The sequence below is a fragment of the Suncus etruscus genome, chromosome 17 (genome assembly GCF_024139225.1).
Source record: "Suncus etruscus isolate mSunEtr1 chromosome 17, mSunEtr1.pri.cur, whole genome shotgun sequence".
NCBI lineage: Eukaryota > Metazoa > Chordata > Mammalia > Eulipotyphla > Soricidae > Suncus > Suncus etruscus.
This window is the reverse complement of record NC_064864.1, coordinates 20191909-20208355: the sequence shown is the minus strand read 5'-3', so window position 1 is coordinate 20208355 and position 16447 is coordinate 20191909. Positions and strand designations below refer to the sequence as shown.

General features: G+C 41.0%; 1 protein-coding gene, 1 non-coding gene and 1 pseudogene across 2 annotated transcripts in view; 2 read left to right on the top strand and 1 right to left on the bottom strand.

The window, feature by feature from the left end:
- Positions 1-16447, bottom strand: part of LOC125995037 (interferon-induced protein with tetratricopeptide repeats 3-like) — a 148804-nt gene that overhangs the window by 107050 nt on the left and 25307 nt on the right. The gene's annotated exons all lie outside the window — the stretch shown is intronic.
- On the top strand, positions 4586-4701 carry LOC125995441 (uncharacterized; annotated as a pseudogene).
- On the top strand, positions 7873-7979 carry LOC125995291 (U6 spliceosomal RNA). The gene has a single exon (XR_007490837.1). It is a non-coding gene; the product is annotated as a U6 spliceosomal RNA (small nuclear RNA).

Below are 16447 nucleotides of genomic sequence, written 5' to 3'. Positions count from 1 at the left end.
TCGGGCGATTTGGGGGCCGAGTGCGCGCGGCTGGGCTGGGCGGTGGCGGCGAGGACGCGCTCCCCACGCGTGATGGTGACGGCCGGTGGGCGTCGGGCTCGGGCTTTGTGCACCCGACCGGGCAGGAAAGGGGAGCCCGAAAGTGAACCTGATCCCGGGCAAGGCGGAATCCGGTTCCAGACTCTCCAGAGATGGATATGTCCCTCCCCGCAAGAGCTGGGCCCTGCGCAGTCCCCTGAGTTATTGCAAGATGCACCTTGCTCTCTGACCTCAGAATTCACGTTATCTTTTCTTTTCTTAAAAATAAAAGTATTGGAGGGGGGGGAATGAGAGGACTGCCCAAGGGGTTGCCCTCAGTCCAGTTGCTGCCTGTTGCTCCTGGAGTGGAGAACAAGTGTGGCTATGCCCTCCCCCAACTTTCTCTTTATCCCACCTGAATGATCAGAACTGCGCACACCTGGATTGGGCTGGGAGAGGAGTCTGCATGGGGGAGAGACGGGGGGGGGGATAAGAAGGGGAGTTAGAGAAATGTAGGAGAGGATCCTCATCAGAGATTCTGCGTCAGATTTCAGTATCACCAATTCAGCATCAGATTCAGCATTAGCAATTGAGCATCATCAAAGAAGCAGCAGCAGCAGTAGCATCACCATAGGGAAAAAGCAGCTGAAAGAGAGACAGAGGCCGAGAGAGCCCAGTAGGAGTAGAGAAGTGGCTGCTAGGAAAAGGCTGAGTATAGAGGCCATATGAGGAGGTGTGCATGGCAGTCAGGAAGGAACTGTGAAATAAAGCTGGCTGACTCCTGGAACTTCATCTGACTGTTCTGTGAATCTCTCCGCCCTCACCCTGCAACTTTCAGACCTACCAGATCATAGGGGCTTGTGGAAGCTGGGTCAAGCCAGGAAGGCCTCACCATCCCCACACCAACTCTAGGACTCATTCATTTATATTAAGACAACAAACAAGAAGGTCCTGGAGGTGGGCTGCCTGAACCACCGTACTGATCTCCAGGCCCTCTATTGCTTTAGAAAATAAAACAAAAATGGCGCCGAAGCAGTGGCACAAGCAGTAGGGTATTTGCTTTGCACGCACTAACTAGGATGGACCATGGTTCGATTTCTGAGTGCATAGCCAGGAGTAAACCGCTGAGCATCACCGGGTGTGACCCAAAAACCAAAAAAAAAAAAAAAAAGGAAATTTTGTTGGTGATTTTTTATTGGAAGGAATGGGGATTGGGAGGGTGGTAACTATACTCTTCAGCTTTCTGCCTCCTAAATGGAAATGGAAATTCTGTTTTTGATTCTATAACATTGCAAGGAGGGGCCCATATTTCCAAATCTAGACAAACGTTTGGGTTGAAATATATACTAAAAGTTACGTTGCTTATGACCAGAGTGATAGCACAGTGGGTAGGGTATTTGCCTTGCACACCTGCTAGGAGTGATTTCTGAGCACAGAGCCAGGAGTAATCCCTGAGTGCCGAAGCCGTGTGTGACCCAAAAACAAAACAAAACAGAAAAAAAAAATCAAACAAGGACAGAGAAGTCCATGAAAAGTAACCCAGAAATCCAGCTTTGTGGTAGAGTACGTGCCCGTATTTGAATATCCAAAGGGAACATTCAAAAGTAGCACTCAAAATTACATTCAAAATTAGAACTTGAGCTGTGGAGATCAAGAATGTTTGGCTTAGTGTTCCCCCTTGAAGCCTGTCCTACACAAGGAAGACTAACATTAGACAAAACCCCCAGATCAATACCCTTTTCCAGATACTTCTGAACATCAGAAACCTTTGAGTATTACACATATCTCAGAATTTACTGACCATCCAGTGCACACCAATCCCCATAAGCGTTTCTTGTTAGTTTCATAAATTTATTTGGCCTTATTTCCCTTTCCAGGAGAGAGAAAAAAACCACAACAACTTAGCATCCCCCTGGAAATCTACCTTCTGTTAGCAAACAAAGGAACCTCCAATGACATCTGAGGTTATTCTCAATTCCAAAATCATTCTTTCCAGCACCTCCTTTGGGGGATCCTACCTCTGCTTTTGGGAAAGGGCTTAAGAGATTGAGTCACACACACAACACACACATTCACACAGTCATACACACACACACCACAGTCACACACACACACACACACACACACATTCTGCCTTGGGCTTGTGGCTAATAAAGTTCTTTCTCTACTATCCTTTGATGACATATGATTGGTTCTTGAAACAGCATTGGAACCCACCTTTGAGGGTTTCCAGCAGAAAGACAAGTTATTTCCTCTCATATATATAACTTGGAGTTAGCAAACTGCTCTGTCCCCTCCAGACAAGTCTCTCTCATTTCAGCTCCTGTAAACCAGCTCCATATAGGAAAGAGTTTTAGGGCCTAGAGCCTGACTATCTATGAGAATTACCCACAGAAATAAAATACCCATATTGATAAAGGCACATCCATAAAGTTCATATGCAAAAAGACAGCCAAGAACTAGCCTTCACCTAAGACACTATTCAGAAACTGCATTGCATAGAAGGCTGCTTTGGTCTTATTTCACCCACCTCATGTCTGTGGAAAACCTGATGTTCAAACTGCTACGTTTTTCAGAAAGCTTCCTGGTCTCCAGTAAGCTGTTTTGAGTCTGAACGAGCAATTTAAAGGTTCGGAGAAGTCATATGACACTTTTCTTTTTTGGGAAAGAAACAAAACTGAGAAGAAATAGAAACTGAAACTTAAAATCCAACCTTGAAAAAGAGGGCAGGGATAGAGCAATTTAAAGGCTTGGCAGAAGTCCTATGACACTTTCCTTTGGGAAAGAAGAAGAAAAAAAAAAAAACTGGGAAGAAATAGAAAGTGAAACAAACTTAAAATCAAGCATTGAAAAAGAGAGCAAGGCTAGAAATAGGAAATGAAGGGTCAGTGCAGTGGTGTAGGCAGTACGTGTAGTGCATTTGCCTTGCATGTGATAATCTAGGACAACTGCAGTTCCATTCCCTGGATGTCCCATATGATCCCCCAAACCAGGGGCGATTTCTGAGCACATAGCCAGGAGTAACCTCTGAGCATCACTGGCTGTGCCCCAAAACCATAAAGAAATAGGAAATGAGACTCAGGTGCATTGGTGGAGATTAAAAAAAAAAAAGGAGGAAGTCAACAACAATAGAATCAAAAACCCCAAACTCTAAACTTTAAACAGGTTTAGTTAGACAGGCCAGGGGGCTAAGGGTGGAGGGATAGGATGCTCTCTGGGAACTTTGGTAGAGGGAGGTCAACACTGGTGGTGGGAATGGCCCTGATTCACTGTCACTGGATGCCTGAAATCCAATTATGAAGGACTTGTAATTAACAATGATTTCAATAAAAATTAAAAGAGATCGTAAAATAAACTGAAACTTCGAATCAAATCTTGGAAAAGAGCACAGCAGGTAGGGCATTTAGCAGGTAAGACATTTGTCTTGCACGTGGCTCACCTGGGTTTGATCCCTGGTATCCCATATGTTCCCCCCACCCAGCCTGCCAGTAGTAATTTCTGAGCAGAGAGCCAGAAGTAATCCTTGAGCCCCACTGGGTATGTCCCCCCAAAAAACAAACAAAAGAAGTGGAAAACTCAACCCTGAAATCTGTGAATATTCAGTTCAACTTCATTGTGCTCACTTTAAAAAAAATAACAACAGCAACAGCAAACAGGCTGTAAGAAAGAACTATTGAAGAAAAGGGCAGGTTGATATAAGCAGTTGTGACCTCTCAACCCCTTACAGTTCCAAAGACACAGTCAGAATAGGCAGACTGTTCTCAGCAAAAGAAATTGTTCTCCTCCTCGGGGCTGGAGCGGTGGCGCAGAACAGTAAGGCATTTGCCTTGCTGGCGCAAGGCTAGGATGGACCATGGTTTGATCCCCTTGCGTCCCACATGTTCCCCAAGTCAGCAGCATTTTCTGAGCGCAGAGCCAGAAGTGACCCCTGTGCATTACCAGGTGTGGCCCAAAAAAACAAACAAAAAAAAATTCTCATGTTTTAATTGGCAAAGCCTTGATCACTAACTGCCAGAGCTCACTCCTAGCATCCTGGCTAAAGAACTACTTGAACCTGATCTTTACAGCTGTGGTGGACAGATCTAGACAGATGGGCAGGAAGCCCCAGGCTCTTCACAGCCAGAAAAAGTGGAAGTAATTGAGTTAGAGGACACAATAAAAAGTGTGTGTGTGTAGAGGAGTGAAGGGAGAATGCCTGAAAACTACTGGTGAACTAAGTGCAAGAAGTTTTCTCTAGGAATAAGAATATGGGTTTTGATGGAATAAGAATATGGGTTTCAATATGCGTTCAACAGGAACAAAACACCAAAGCCATCTTGAAAGTAAAATAAAATCTTATATTCTGAAGTTTTTACTTTACACCTACTTACAATTGAGCATAAGCAAGAGGGGAAAAAAGGGAAACAGATTAAGGGACTGAAAATTTCCACCAGAACAGGGGGAAAATATGCTTGCCAAGACTTTCTCTGAGAAACAGGAGTATGGTGATGAGGCCCATGGAAGACTTTACAGTTCAGAGCTCAGAAACAGCAGGAAGAACAAGGAGAATCAAACATACACGGTTGGAGTGCTTGCTTCGGCAGCACATATACTAAAATTGGAATGATACAGAGAAGATTAGCTTGGCCCCTGAGCAAGGATGACAAACATACATGTTTGAAAATGGTGCAGATCCACATAATGATCAAACCAAGACCCAGAAATCTTGAAAAATTAAAGTGCTTGTGCATATACTAATAAAAGCTTGGACAGTCGATTCCATGTACATTGTGTAAGGATGAGTCAGAAAACAAATCAAACTAATCTAAGAAAAAGGACTCCAAGGGACAATAATTCTCCAGTCAGGTACAAAGAAGGGTCTGAGTTTGTCAGAGTCCCAAGCCAGAAGGTGCTCCCTAAGTGGTCCCGGTCAACCTAAGTCTAGGACACTGCAGGCAAACCTCCATCTTGAACTTCAGAGTCCTTAGACAAGGTCATCCTATATCAGTTAAGAGAGTGATAGACTGAAATGATGCAAGAGGAAATAAAATCAGTCAAAGGGAATGCTAACCACCCTCATCCACTTTCCTCAGCTTCCTTCTTCTGGTCCCATTGACCTACCTCTGTCCTAGCTCTAAATCATTGAGTGCCCAGTGAGGACCCCAGCTACGAGTTGCTCTAGGGCCCAAGGGCTCCTGTCCTAGACCAATGATTGCAGTTGTTTCCCATGATCTCTCTAAAGCAGAAACTCTTCTCAGGCTAGTGTCAAGGGAGGGATGTGAAGTGTCATAAAGGGCATTTGATGTCATTGGAAGTGTGATGTGGCACAATGATGTCACAAAGGACACAGCTATATAAAGCAGGAACGGGCCAGCTTTGGCTCGTCCGACTTTGCTTCTTGGCTACGAGGACGTCTAGACAGTATGTCTCGAAAACTTCCCAAAATCCCGAACCCTCTCCACCCTCAAATTCGTGCTATCCGACTCCTCTCTCCCCATCCCTCCCAGCGTCCCCCCACTCCAAACACCCTACCTGCCATCACTCCTGCCCATCCCAAACCTCAGCCCCCTCCCCGGCCTCCTCCCCAGCCTCCCTCAACTCCTGTGCGTTCCCCAACTCGCACTCCCACACCTTGTTTCCCAGGCCTGGGGAAACACGGGTCATTAGTCTCTGATTATGGGTCTCAGAAACTGGCTTCAAATTCTCTCCATCGTCCTTGCAAATTCCCACCCATTTTCCCAAAAACACCTCCCCTGGGTGTCGATACCTGCACCTATGTCCCCCGACCACCACCCCCCCAGAATTCCCCAAACTTCACTCTTTCTCAACCAGCAGCTCTGAGGCCCACGTCCTCCTCCCAAAGCCCCACTCCGTCCCTGCAACCCACACCACCCCCAAGCCGCCCAACCTCCCCTATCATAAGGCCGGTCCCTCGTGTCCGGCTCCCATCCATTGAGATACCTTTCCGGGAGAAGAGGAAGGCTAAGAAGAAACATCGGCCTCCCAAGCCTCCTAAAGACCCCCCTCCTAGCACCCCTCCCTCCTAATCCCACCCCCCCCCCTTGCTGCTGGTTTCTGCTGCTCAATCCGCAACCAAGTAAGTCCATCTGTAGACTGGAGGAATGGGTTCACCACTAGAGAAACAAATGGTTGGTTGTAGGTTAGTCTGGCCAAGTCTTAGGCTAGGAGCCAAGACTTGATTGAGCTGGTTGGTGGGTCATTTCAGTATTTATCAATGCGAAGCAGGTTGAGGATACCAGCCCAGAGTACCAGCTACACTTTAGCCAAGTCAAAAAGGACACTTAAAAGACAGGATGAGATCACTGAGATGTAGAGAAAGCTGTCCAGGCCAGCTCTCGGCCCTAACTGCACTGCTTCCCTGTTTGGGCATAATTCCTTTTTCTTTTTTTTTGTTCTTTCTAAAATAATTGGATTTTTCTCTAGTTTAATAGTTGCAAGTATAGTATTTATATTTAAAGAGATAATAATGTATTGCTTTCATTGTTTTATTCTATATGCCAGGTTTTTAATTTTTCTAGATTTTTCCCAGAATGTCATTGGATCTCTCAAATTTTTCCTTTTTAAAAATTTTCCTTTTTATTTAAAAATTAATTTGGGGGGGGGCAGAGCAATAGCACAGTGTTAGGGCTTTTGCCTTTCAGGCAGCCAACCCCAGACTGATTCAGGTTCAATTTCTGCCATCCCACATTGTTCCCTGAGCCTGCTAGGAGGGATTTCTGATTGCAGAGCCAGAAGTAACCCCTGAGCGCCACTGAATGTGACCCCTCAAAAAAAAAGTTCCTTCCTTATATTTAATTCAGCATTTTATTTCTTTGCACCAACTTCTGATAGTCTGATAAGGCATAAATATATTTTTTGTTTTGTTTTTGGGCCACACCCGGCGTTGCTCAGGGGTTACTCCTGGCTGTCTGCTCAGAAATAGCTCTTGGCAGGCACGGGGGACCAGATGGGACACCGGGATTTGAACCACCTTTGGTCCTGGATCGGCTGCTTGCAAGGCAAATGCCGCTGTGCTATCTCTCCGGGCCCTAATAAGGCATATTTTATACCTTCTAAAATTTTTCTGTTGCTTTTGAGTGTCATCTTTTATTCTTTTTATTTTATTTTTTTTATTATTTTGGGTTATTTAATTCCAGAAAACATATCAACTTATACTAAAGAACATTGGGGCTTTTATTTAATTTCAGGAAACATATCAACTTATATATCATACTAAAGAACATTGGGACTTTTATTTTTGTTCTGTGTAATAATGACATTACTAAGTGCATCTATTACATCATTTACAATGTTCTAGAACTTAACATTCATTTTGAAATATTGCTTAGAATTATTACTCTTCCTTAGTACGCATATGTTCTTATATGCTGTTTGGTTTTCTTGTTGATAACCCTTAAGATATATATCACTTTTGTCTTAAATTCCCTCGATGATTATTATATTTTTGTCATATCTGAGTTGGTTCATGATGCTTACTTTGTTTCTCTATTTTCTTATGTTTCTGTGTACCTATTAATATATTTTATATTTTAATTCATATAATGACTTAAATGATAAATAATAAAGTAAATCGGCATTTAAGATAAATTTTGGAGTGATTTAAAATGTGTTAAATGTAGGGGCTGAACTGGTAGAACAGTAGGTAGGTAGGGCATTTGACTTGCCAAGGCAGACCCAGGATTTACCTGGGTTTGATCCCCCAGTGTCCCATATGGTCCCCCGAGCCAGAGTGATTTCTGAGCGGATAGCTAGGAATAACTGCTGAGTGTCACTGGGTGTGGCCCCAAAACTAAAGAAATTGAAAAAAATAATAGAAGTAAGTTCTTAAATATTACTGCAAGATCCCAGGGATTTGTGCTCGCTTCAGCAGCACATATACTAAAATTGGAATGATACAGAGAAGATTAGCATGGCCCCTGCGCAAGGATGACATGCAAATTTGTGAAGCGTTCCATATTTAAAAAAAAAAAAAAAGATCCCTGGCATTTAAAATGATTTTTTTTATGTTTGTTTTTTGAGGTTCCCAAAGACGACTCCTTAAATAGAGCCTTATAATTTTCCATCTACAAAGTACTATTTTATAATAAACCACTGTTGGAATAATAGCATTGTGGTTGAGGGCCTCTTAATTCATCATTGTGTTTCAATCTTTTATAGTTATCCTATATTACTGGGATGTTTTCTTCACAAATATTTCTTTACATTTTTCCTATGCTTTAACCATAGAAAATTTATGATTGGAAATGGTCATCTCTCTGATATGACCAATAAAGTCATTTTCACTGATAAGGTAATCATAACAAAGGTTGTTCTCTGCACATTTAAAATAGTACTTTTCCCATTTCTTGTCACAAACCTGAGGTCATTTATCTTTGTTATTTGTCATAAAGATGCCACTTCTAAAATCTATGAAATTGTGTGTTTCTTTCTTTAAAACCATGCCATTTGTTTACATTAGTATTTATTTTGGCTAATGAAATATCAGACATTTTTAAATAAATATATTTATTGAAGCATCATGGCTACAAACATTTTAGTTGGATTTTAATCATATAAGTGAACCCTTTCTAAGACTACATCACTCAAATGATCCTTATTCTCACTTTCGTCCATACAAAGATTCTAGTGACTACACTTTAGTGTATTGCTATCAATTGATGGTATCAACAGATTCTGTTGTAGGTATCCTGATCCTGGTTATGATTCCTACATCCATTTCTCTATCCAGAGTTAGAGCTTGACTTTCAATTTTAACTATGTAGGTATAAAAATAATTGATTTTCAACTTTCTATTTTTTTGTTTTGTTTTTGGGCCACACCTGATGGTGCTCAGGGGTTACTCCTGACTGTCTGCTCAGAAATAGCCCCTAGCAGGCACGGGGGACCATATGGAACACCGGGATTCGAACCAACCACCTTAGGTCCTGGATCGGCTGCTTGCAAGGCAAACACCACTGTGCTATCTCTCCGGGCCCTTGACTTTCTATTTTAAGACAATTTCCAATGACTTTTTCCCACATCTGTATTTGAAAAAGCAGACTAAGAGCTCTGAAGATTCAATTGAATTAGTGTTTGTGGAATATTAGTTTGCAAGAATGCCAAATTATTAGTTATTAATTTTCCCTCAAGTGTCAATCAATTCTTGATGAAATAGCAGTTATTTAAAATCGAATCTTAGAGGAAATGTAACCACTAAATTGAAGACTGTTATCACAAAGACTGTGATAGAAAGAGGGCAAAAATAATCTTTAGAAACAAATATTTATCATTTCAATTCAATGACCCAAATTATTTCATTGAAAGCATCTTTATAATAGAGCAATAGTTAAATAATTTGAATGAAAAAATGTACAATTCATAATCTAATATGAAAATCATGAATGGTAGGACAAGTTAGAATTTGGCTCTGGGAGGGCGGAGAGATAGCATGGAGGTAGAGCCTTTGCCTTGCATGCAAAAGGACTGTAGTTCGAATCCCGGCATCCCATATGGTCCCCTGAGCCTGCCAGGAGCAATTTCCGAGCATAGAGCCAGGAGTAAGTATTGAGCGCTGCCGGGTGTGACCCCAAAACAAAACAAAACAAAAATAGAATTTGGCTCTATTTGAGAGACTTTTGTTGGGGATTTTGAATGAAACCAAAAGCTTTCAGGATCAAAATTTGTATTCAAAACAGAGGAACTGAACTAAGGAGTCAGAAAACATATTCTTATATGTTTTACAAATACTGTTAAATTTGTCCATATATATGGATTGATGTTTTTTAGTGATTTAGCAATTACTAAGAAAAAAATGGATATTGTAGAGCCACTTGGGGAACTTGGCCCCCAATAGCACTATCAAGAGCTGAGCAGTCTTGCCTCTTTATTTTGTACAGATATTTCTTATGCTTAGTCTAGGATTAGGTTTGAGTTTGTCTTCTAAATTGGTTATGAGCTGCTCAATGTTGGGAATGGTAAAAAACTAGATGTTTTATAAAGCTTAGAAGTAGATATTTAGGATGTTGATTATATTTCAGAATATTGCACATTTAATAAACTTTCATTCAATTTATGTCTATAATAAAAAGGTTAATAAATAAGAATTGCTAGAAGATCATTTCATTGTGTTTTTGATCATTATTACTCTTGGCTGTTGACACTAACCATATGAAGGTGGTTTCCACAGCCAAGATAATAATGATCAAAACCACAATAAAATATATGTATATATCTATATATATTGTTTTTGGGCCATACCCAGTGATGCTCAAGGGTTTCTGAGCTATGTGCTCAGAAATCACTTTTGGCTTGGGAGACCATATAGGATGCCGAGGATTGAACCAAAGTTCATCCTGGATCAGTCCAACTTTTTTCCCCACTTTTGTAAGCCCATTTTGTAGAATTCAGATTCTAGTTCAAGGCATGGTCATTACTGCCACTATGTGGCTTTTTTTGGAAGTACTTAGAAAATAAAATACTGAAAATTTATTTTTGATTCTTGTTTTGGATTACATACAATTTATAGAATTTGGGTTAATGTGCAAATTACAAATAGTAACGACGAATTTTAAATTTTCTATTCTATTTTCCTCCCATTACAAGTACAGTTATATACATTTACTTATATATATTGTACAATGTCACATATTTTCTATATGTCATTTGTCTGTGGAAGTCTTGTTTAGGTATTATATATGGAACCTTAGGCTTCCGAATATTTCTATTTTTTTAACATGAAAAACAAGACCAAAGGAGTGTTTTCATCTAAACTTTCTAGAAGAAAAATGCTCTATCTTTTGCTGCCTTTTCCCCAGGGAGTATTAAACTTGACATATTTTGGCTGGTTGAAATACCATGCCATTTCTCTTGAGATTAAAAAGTTTTCATATATCACCTCAAGGTTTTCACTGGTGTTGAAGTCATATGAAAACAACCCAAAACAACCCAAAAGTTAATAACTGCAAAACTATTAACAAATTGATCTTAGGGCCCAGAGAGATAGCACAGCGGGACGTTTGCCTTGCAAGTAGCCAATCCAGGACCAAAGGTGGCTGGTTCGAATCCCGGAGTTCCATATAGTCCCCCGTGCCTGCCAGGAGCTATTTCTGAGCAGACAGCCAGGAGTAACCCCTGAGCACCGCCGGGTGTGGCCCAAAACCCAAAAAAACAAAACAAAACAAAACAAAAAACAAATTGATTTTATTAGATATGGCAATGGACTAAAACCGGAAAGCCATGCAAAGTATCAGGAAAATTCTCCAAGTAAGAGTTTTCAATAATTCTGAGAATGTTTAGGTTCATTCGACCAGCAGCTATTGAACCCCTGTTATTATTAGCATTAATATTAATATTAATAGCATATAATATTATTATAATTAATATTTAAATTTTAATATTCATGAATAAAACATACTGTGATTGTTTGGGGCCTGTCAGTCACAGTGTTCAATGAATGCAGACTAAAATGAGAAGACTAACTCAAGATTCTAAAGTGAAGTTAAGTACCCTCTCAAATGAACCTTAGCTAATCATAGAAAATATCAGCAGGATGCTGACTCACTGTGTAAGAAATGGGGTACAAATGCTATTGATTTTGTTCTCTTGGTCAATTCCCAATGGAAAAGTGACCAGAAATTCTAGTAAATCTTTGATACCTGGTCATACTGTTACAGGCTTTCATCTCACAATGTATCCTTTAGCTCAACTCTGTGCATGTGATTTCCCACAGTATTCAAAAGCGGAAAGTTATCCTACGACGGCAGTGGAGAAAAAGATGGAGTTCAAATTTTGCTGGCCCCAGTCATTCTCAGGTGACCCTTCTTGTGACAGAGGGCGCCCATCTATCAAACACCACAGGTACAGGAAGCTCAACATGGTGGGAGTGGGTGTATTCACACTATGTACAATGATAGATAATGCATTTCAAGAAATGACAAGATTCCACGGGGCCGGAGAGATAGCATGGAGGTAGGGCGTTTGCCTTTCATGCAGGAGGTCATCAGTTCAAATCCCGGCGCCCCATAGGGTCCTCTGTGCCTGCCAGGAGCAATTTCTGAGCGAGGAGCCAGAAATAACCCCTGAGCACTGCCGGGTGTGACCCAAAAACCACAAAAAAAAAAAAAAAAAGAAATGACAAGATTCTTAGGGAAAATGATTGGTTTTACTTATACTTCTCCCTTGGTGCTCAAGCAGATATTAGCAGGACATTTAAATATATCATTAGGTAGACTGGAGCTGTTGCACAAGTGGTAAGGCATCTGCATTGCCTATGCTAGCCTAGGAAGAACCAGGGTTAGATACTCCGGGAGTTTCATATGGTCCCTCATGATTTCTGAGTGCATAGCCAGGAGTAACCCCTGAGAGTTACCGGGTATGGCCCTAAAACTAATATATATATATAAATATATAAAAAGTATCTAAAGTATCTATCTATATAGATAAATATATATAGAAAAATATCTATATAGATATAGATAGATAATACATATATATAGATATATAATAGATATCTATCTACCTAGATAGATACTTTATATATATACATATATATATATATATATCATTGGTAAAAATACCACTACAAGAACTCTAAAGAACTATTAACAACACCCATCAAAGCTGCAGACACATACCAGTAGTGGAAGCAATGATTACATTTAGAAAAATGCTAAAAACCACGATTTTTCCTAGTTTTCCAATTTCTGCCTGCAAAGTCAAAGACAATAGCTGACATGACAAGCACCATAACTTCCAACATGGAAATTGTTCCTGGCTTGGGGAACCATATGGGACACGGGGGGGTGGGGGGGGGATCGAACCATGGTCTGTCCTGGGCCAGCATGTGTGAGGAAAACACCCTGCCGCTTGCACCACTGCTCCAGCCCCAAAGCCTTAAATTTTTAAGAAAGAAAAAAGTGTAAAAAAAGTTAATCTTAGCAATGAAAGATTAAAATTTAAGGGGCCGGGTAGGTGGCGCTGGAGGTAAGGTGTCTGCCTTGCAAGCGCTAGCCAAGGAAGGACCGCGGTTCGATCCCCCGGCGTCCCATATGGTCCTCCCAAGCCAGAGGCGATTTCTGAGCATATAGCCAGGAGTAACCCCTGAGCGTCAAACGGGTGTGGCCCAAAAACCAAAAAAAAAAAAAAAAAAAGATTAAAATTTAACTTTATTTTATCTAGGCCACACTTGGCAAGCCATCATGACAATAAGAAAATCTCTACTTATTAATTAGTACAATGAAAAGAAAATATTTTTAGTCAGGCTGACTCCAGGATATTTTTTGTGTCCTTTTCTTTCTGATTTATTTCCATTTTACATGACACCCTTTAATTTCTTCTAAATTGTAACAAATTTTAAGGTTATATTTTTTCTTGTCAGTAAGTAGTAGTCTATTGTAAATAATGCCAACTATTGGGCCCGGAGAGATAGCACAGCGGTGTTTGCCTTGCAAGCAGCCGATCCAGGACCAAAGGTGGTTGGTTCGAATCCCGGTGTCCCATATGGTCCCCCGTGCCTGCCAGGAGCTATTTCTGAGCAGACAGCCAGGAGTAACCCTGAGCAATGCCAGGTGTGGCCCCCCCCAAAAAAATAATGCCAACTATTTATAAAAATCATTTTATTTATTAAAAGTAGGTAGTTATAATGTTAAAATCTATGGTATATATAAAATTATTGAAGCCACACCTTCTTTGTCTAATCTGTCATTGAGCATTTGCAGTTTTTCCAGATATTAGCAATTGTAAATAGCTTTACAATGGATATAGATGTGTATGTTTATACATATATGTGTGTGTGTGTGTGTGTGTGTGTTTACTCTTCAAGTAGTTGCCTTGTAGTAGAATCACTGGGTCAACCAAAAGCTTTAAGTATTTTCAAAGATTCCATACTATCTTCCTTTAGGCTCAACCTACTAATAGTGCCATCAACACTGAATGAGGGCTCATATTGCATTGTTTCTCAACCAGCATGAGATGGTACAGGAATTTTAATAGTATAATCTTGTGTGAGGTAACATCTCACTGTCCTTTTAAATATGCATTTACCTGATAATCAGTAATTCTGAGTATTTTTGATGACTTGATTCTTTTGAATACAGGCTTGTAGGGATTGGAACTCTGGGACCTGATCATCAGACTACAGGTCCAGGTAAGTTTGTCACCTGGAGGGTGACAAAGCTGCCATAACTTTGTAGTGCTTACTGCCAGATTGAAACAATGAGGAATTGCATCTCAGATTCTCTTCTTCCAACTTTGAACTTCATTTTGATGATGAGACAGAGTGGTTCTAAGGAAACCAGTCCACGAGTAAAATTTACTGTTCACTCTGGAGCGCTTGATCTGTAATCCAATCCTTCTTTCCTGTTCCTTTCTCATGCTGCAGGCGTCTTGCGTCTCAGCGTTCTCTAGTGGAGACGAAATCCTTCACGAAAGGAAAGTGGGCACACAAACGGACAAATATGAAATATGAAATAACTAAACCACACACAGAGTATGTAGGGTCAACACATCTTCTGGCAGGAGTGCGACTGACTCCAAGATGTTTGAGTTTGTGTGGCACTAATGTGAATGGGGTTGTTTTCTTTTTTTTAATGTTCATTTATTTATTTAATTTTATATATATTAAAAAAAGCTTCACCAGTGCAACATTTCATCACCAATGTCCCAAGTGTCCCTCCTCCCCACCCCACACCCGCCTGTGCTCTAGACAGGCTTTCTACTTCCCTCATTCAGTCACATTTTGTTATGATGGTTCTCAGTGTAATTATTTCTCTGACTGTAGCCACCACTCTCTGTGAATGAGCTTCATGTCATGAGCTGGACCTTCCAGTCCACTTCTCTTTTGTCTCTGAGAATTATTGCACAAATGTCTTTTATTTTTCTCAAAACCCATAGATGAGCGAGACCGATCTGTGTCTGTCTCTCTCCCTTTGACTTATTTCACTCAGCATAATAGATTCCATCGACATCCATGTCTAGGAAAATTTCATGACTTCATCTCTTCTAACGGCTGCATAATATTCCATTGTCTATATATATGTACCACAGTTTCTTTAGCCATTCATCTATTGAGGGACATCTAGGCTGTTTCCAGAGTCTGGCTATTGTCTATGGCCATACTACCCTGAATGCAGCTGTTCTCGTCTCATCTTGGAAGCTAAGCAGGGTCGGGCCTGGTTAGTACTTGGATGGGAAGCCTGAAATATTTTTGAAAACCATTTGGTGTGAAATTTTAAGCTACTTTAATGATGATTTATTCTCATTTTACATAAGGAAAGTAGATACTAAGGGTTTGTCAAGTGCTTTACATATTAAATAATTTCAACTCAGGGCAGTATGGTTGACAATTGCATAATAGCTTGAAATATAAGTTTTGGCTTACGTAAATTGAAACATTTCTAGATTTTTCTTTGTAAAAAGAGCTTCTGATCTAATGGTGAACTGGATGAGGGGAATAAGTTCAAAATGAACAATTATTAAAATTAATTATTAAATTAAATTATTTTTAAAATTATTAAACTAAATTATTTTAAAATTAAATTATTAAATGACAATTATTAAAAACAGTTATTAAAACAATGAACAATTATTAAAAGATGTTAATTTTCTTTAAACGTATTATCTTCCTCTACTAATAATAACACAGGTTAGCCTGGCTCCGCCGGTGGGACAACTGCCCCGATCAAGGCCCCACCCTGGAGCCGACCCTCAGCTGTCCGGCATTGGGGGCAGCCCCCCTCCCCAGCCTGCTCGTTCGCCGACCGGCCATGAACCTCTTCCGATTCCTGTGGACCTCTCCCACCTCCTGGCCACCATCCTGGTGCTGCTCAATATCTGCAAGTCAAGCTCATGCGCGGGTGAGTGGGTGGGTGGGTTCAAACCCGGGGCTGGGGCTGGAGATCGGGGTTCGGGGTTCGGTGGAGACACGGCCTGGCACACCTTTTCCCTCCCCTGCACCCTAATTCCAGGCCCGGACCCCCACCCACCAAACCAGGCTGGCCCTCGCTGCACCCACCCCGCCTCCTCTCCTACAGGCCTCAATGTTGAATACTGGCATTTCTAAGAGATGTCTCATTGGGTTGAGGTCTTTTGAGGTGGTTAACAAGGACCCTTTACCATTCCCTTAAGTACTTCAAATAAAGTCTTTAGCCATAGCATAGCGGGTAGAGAATTTTCCTTGCATACTGCTGACCCAGGTTCAATCCCTGGCATCCCCATGTGTCCCCTGAGCCTGCCAGAAGCATTTGTCTTCATTCAGTTTCTCTCTCTCTCTTTTTGTTTTTTGTTTTGGGGCCAGACCCAGCAGTGCTCAATAGTTACTCCTGGCTCTGTGTTCAGAAAAATGCTTCTGGTAGGCTTGGGGGACCAAATGGGATGCCAGGAATCAAACCCGGGTCTGTCCCAGATCAGCCATGTGCAAGGCAAATACCCACTGTGATATCTCTCTGGCCCCCCA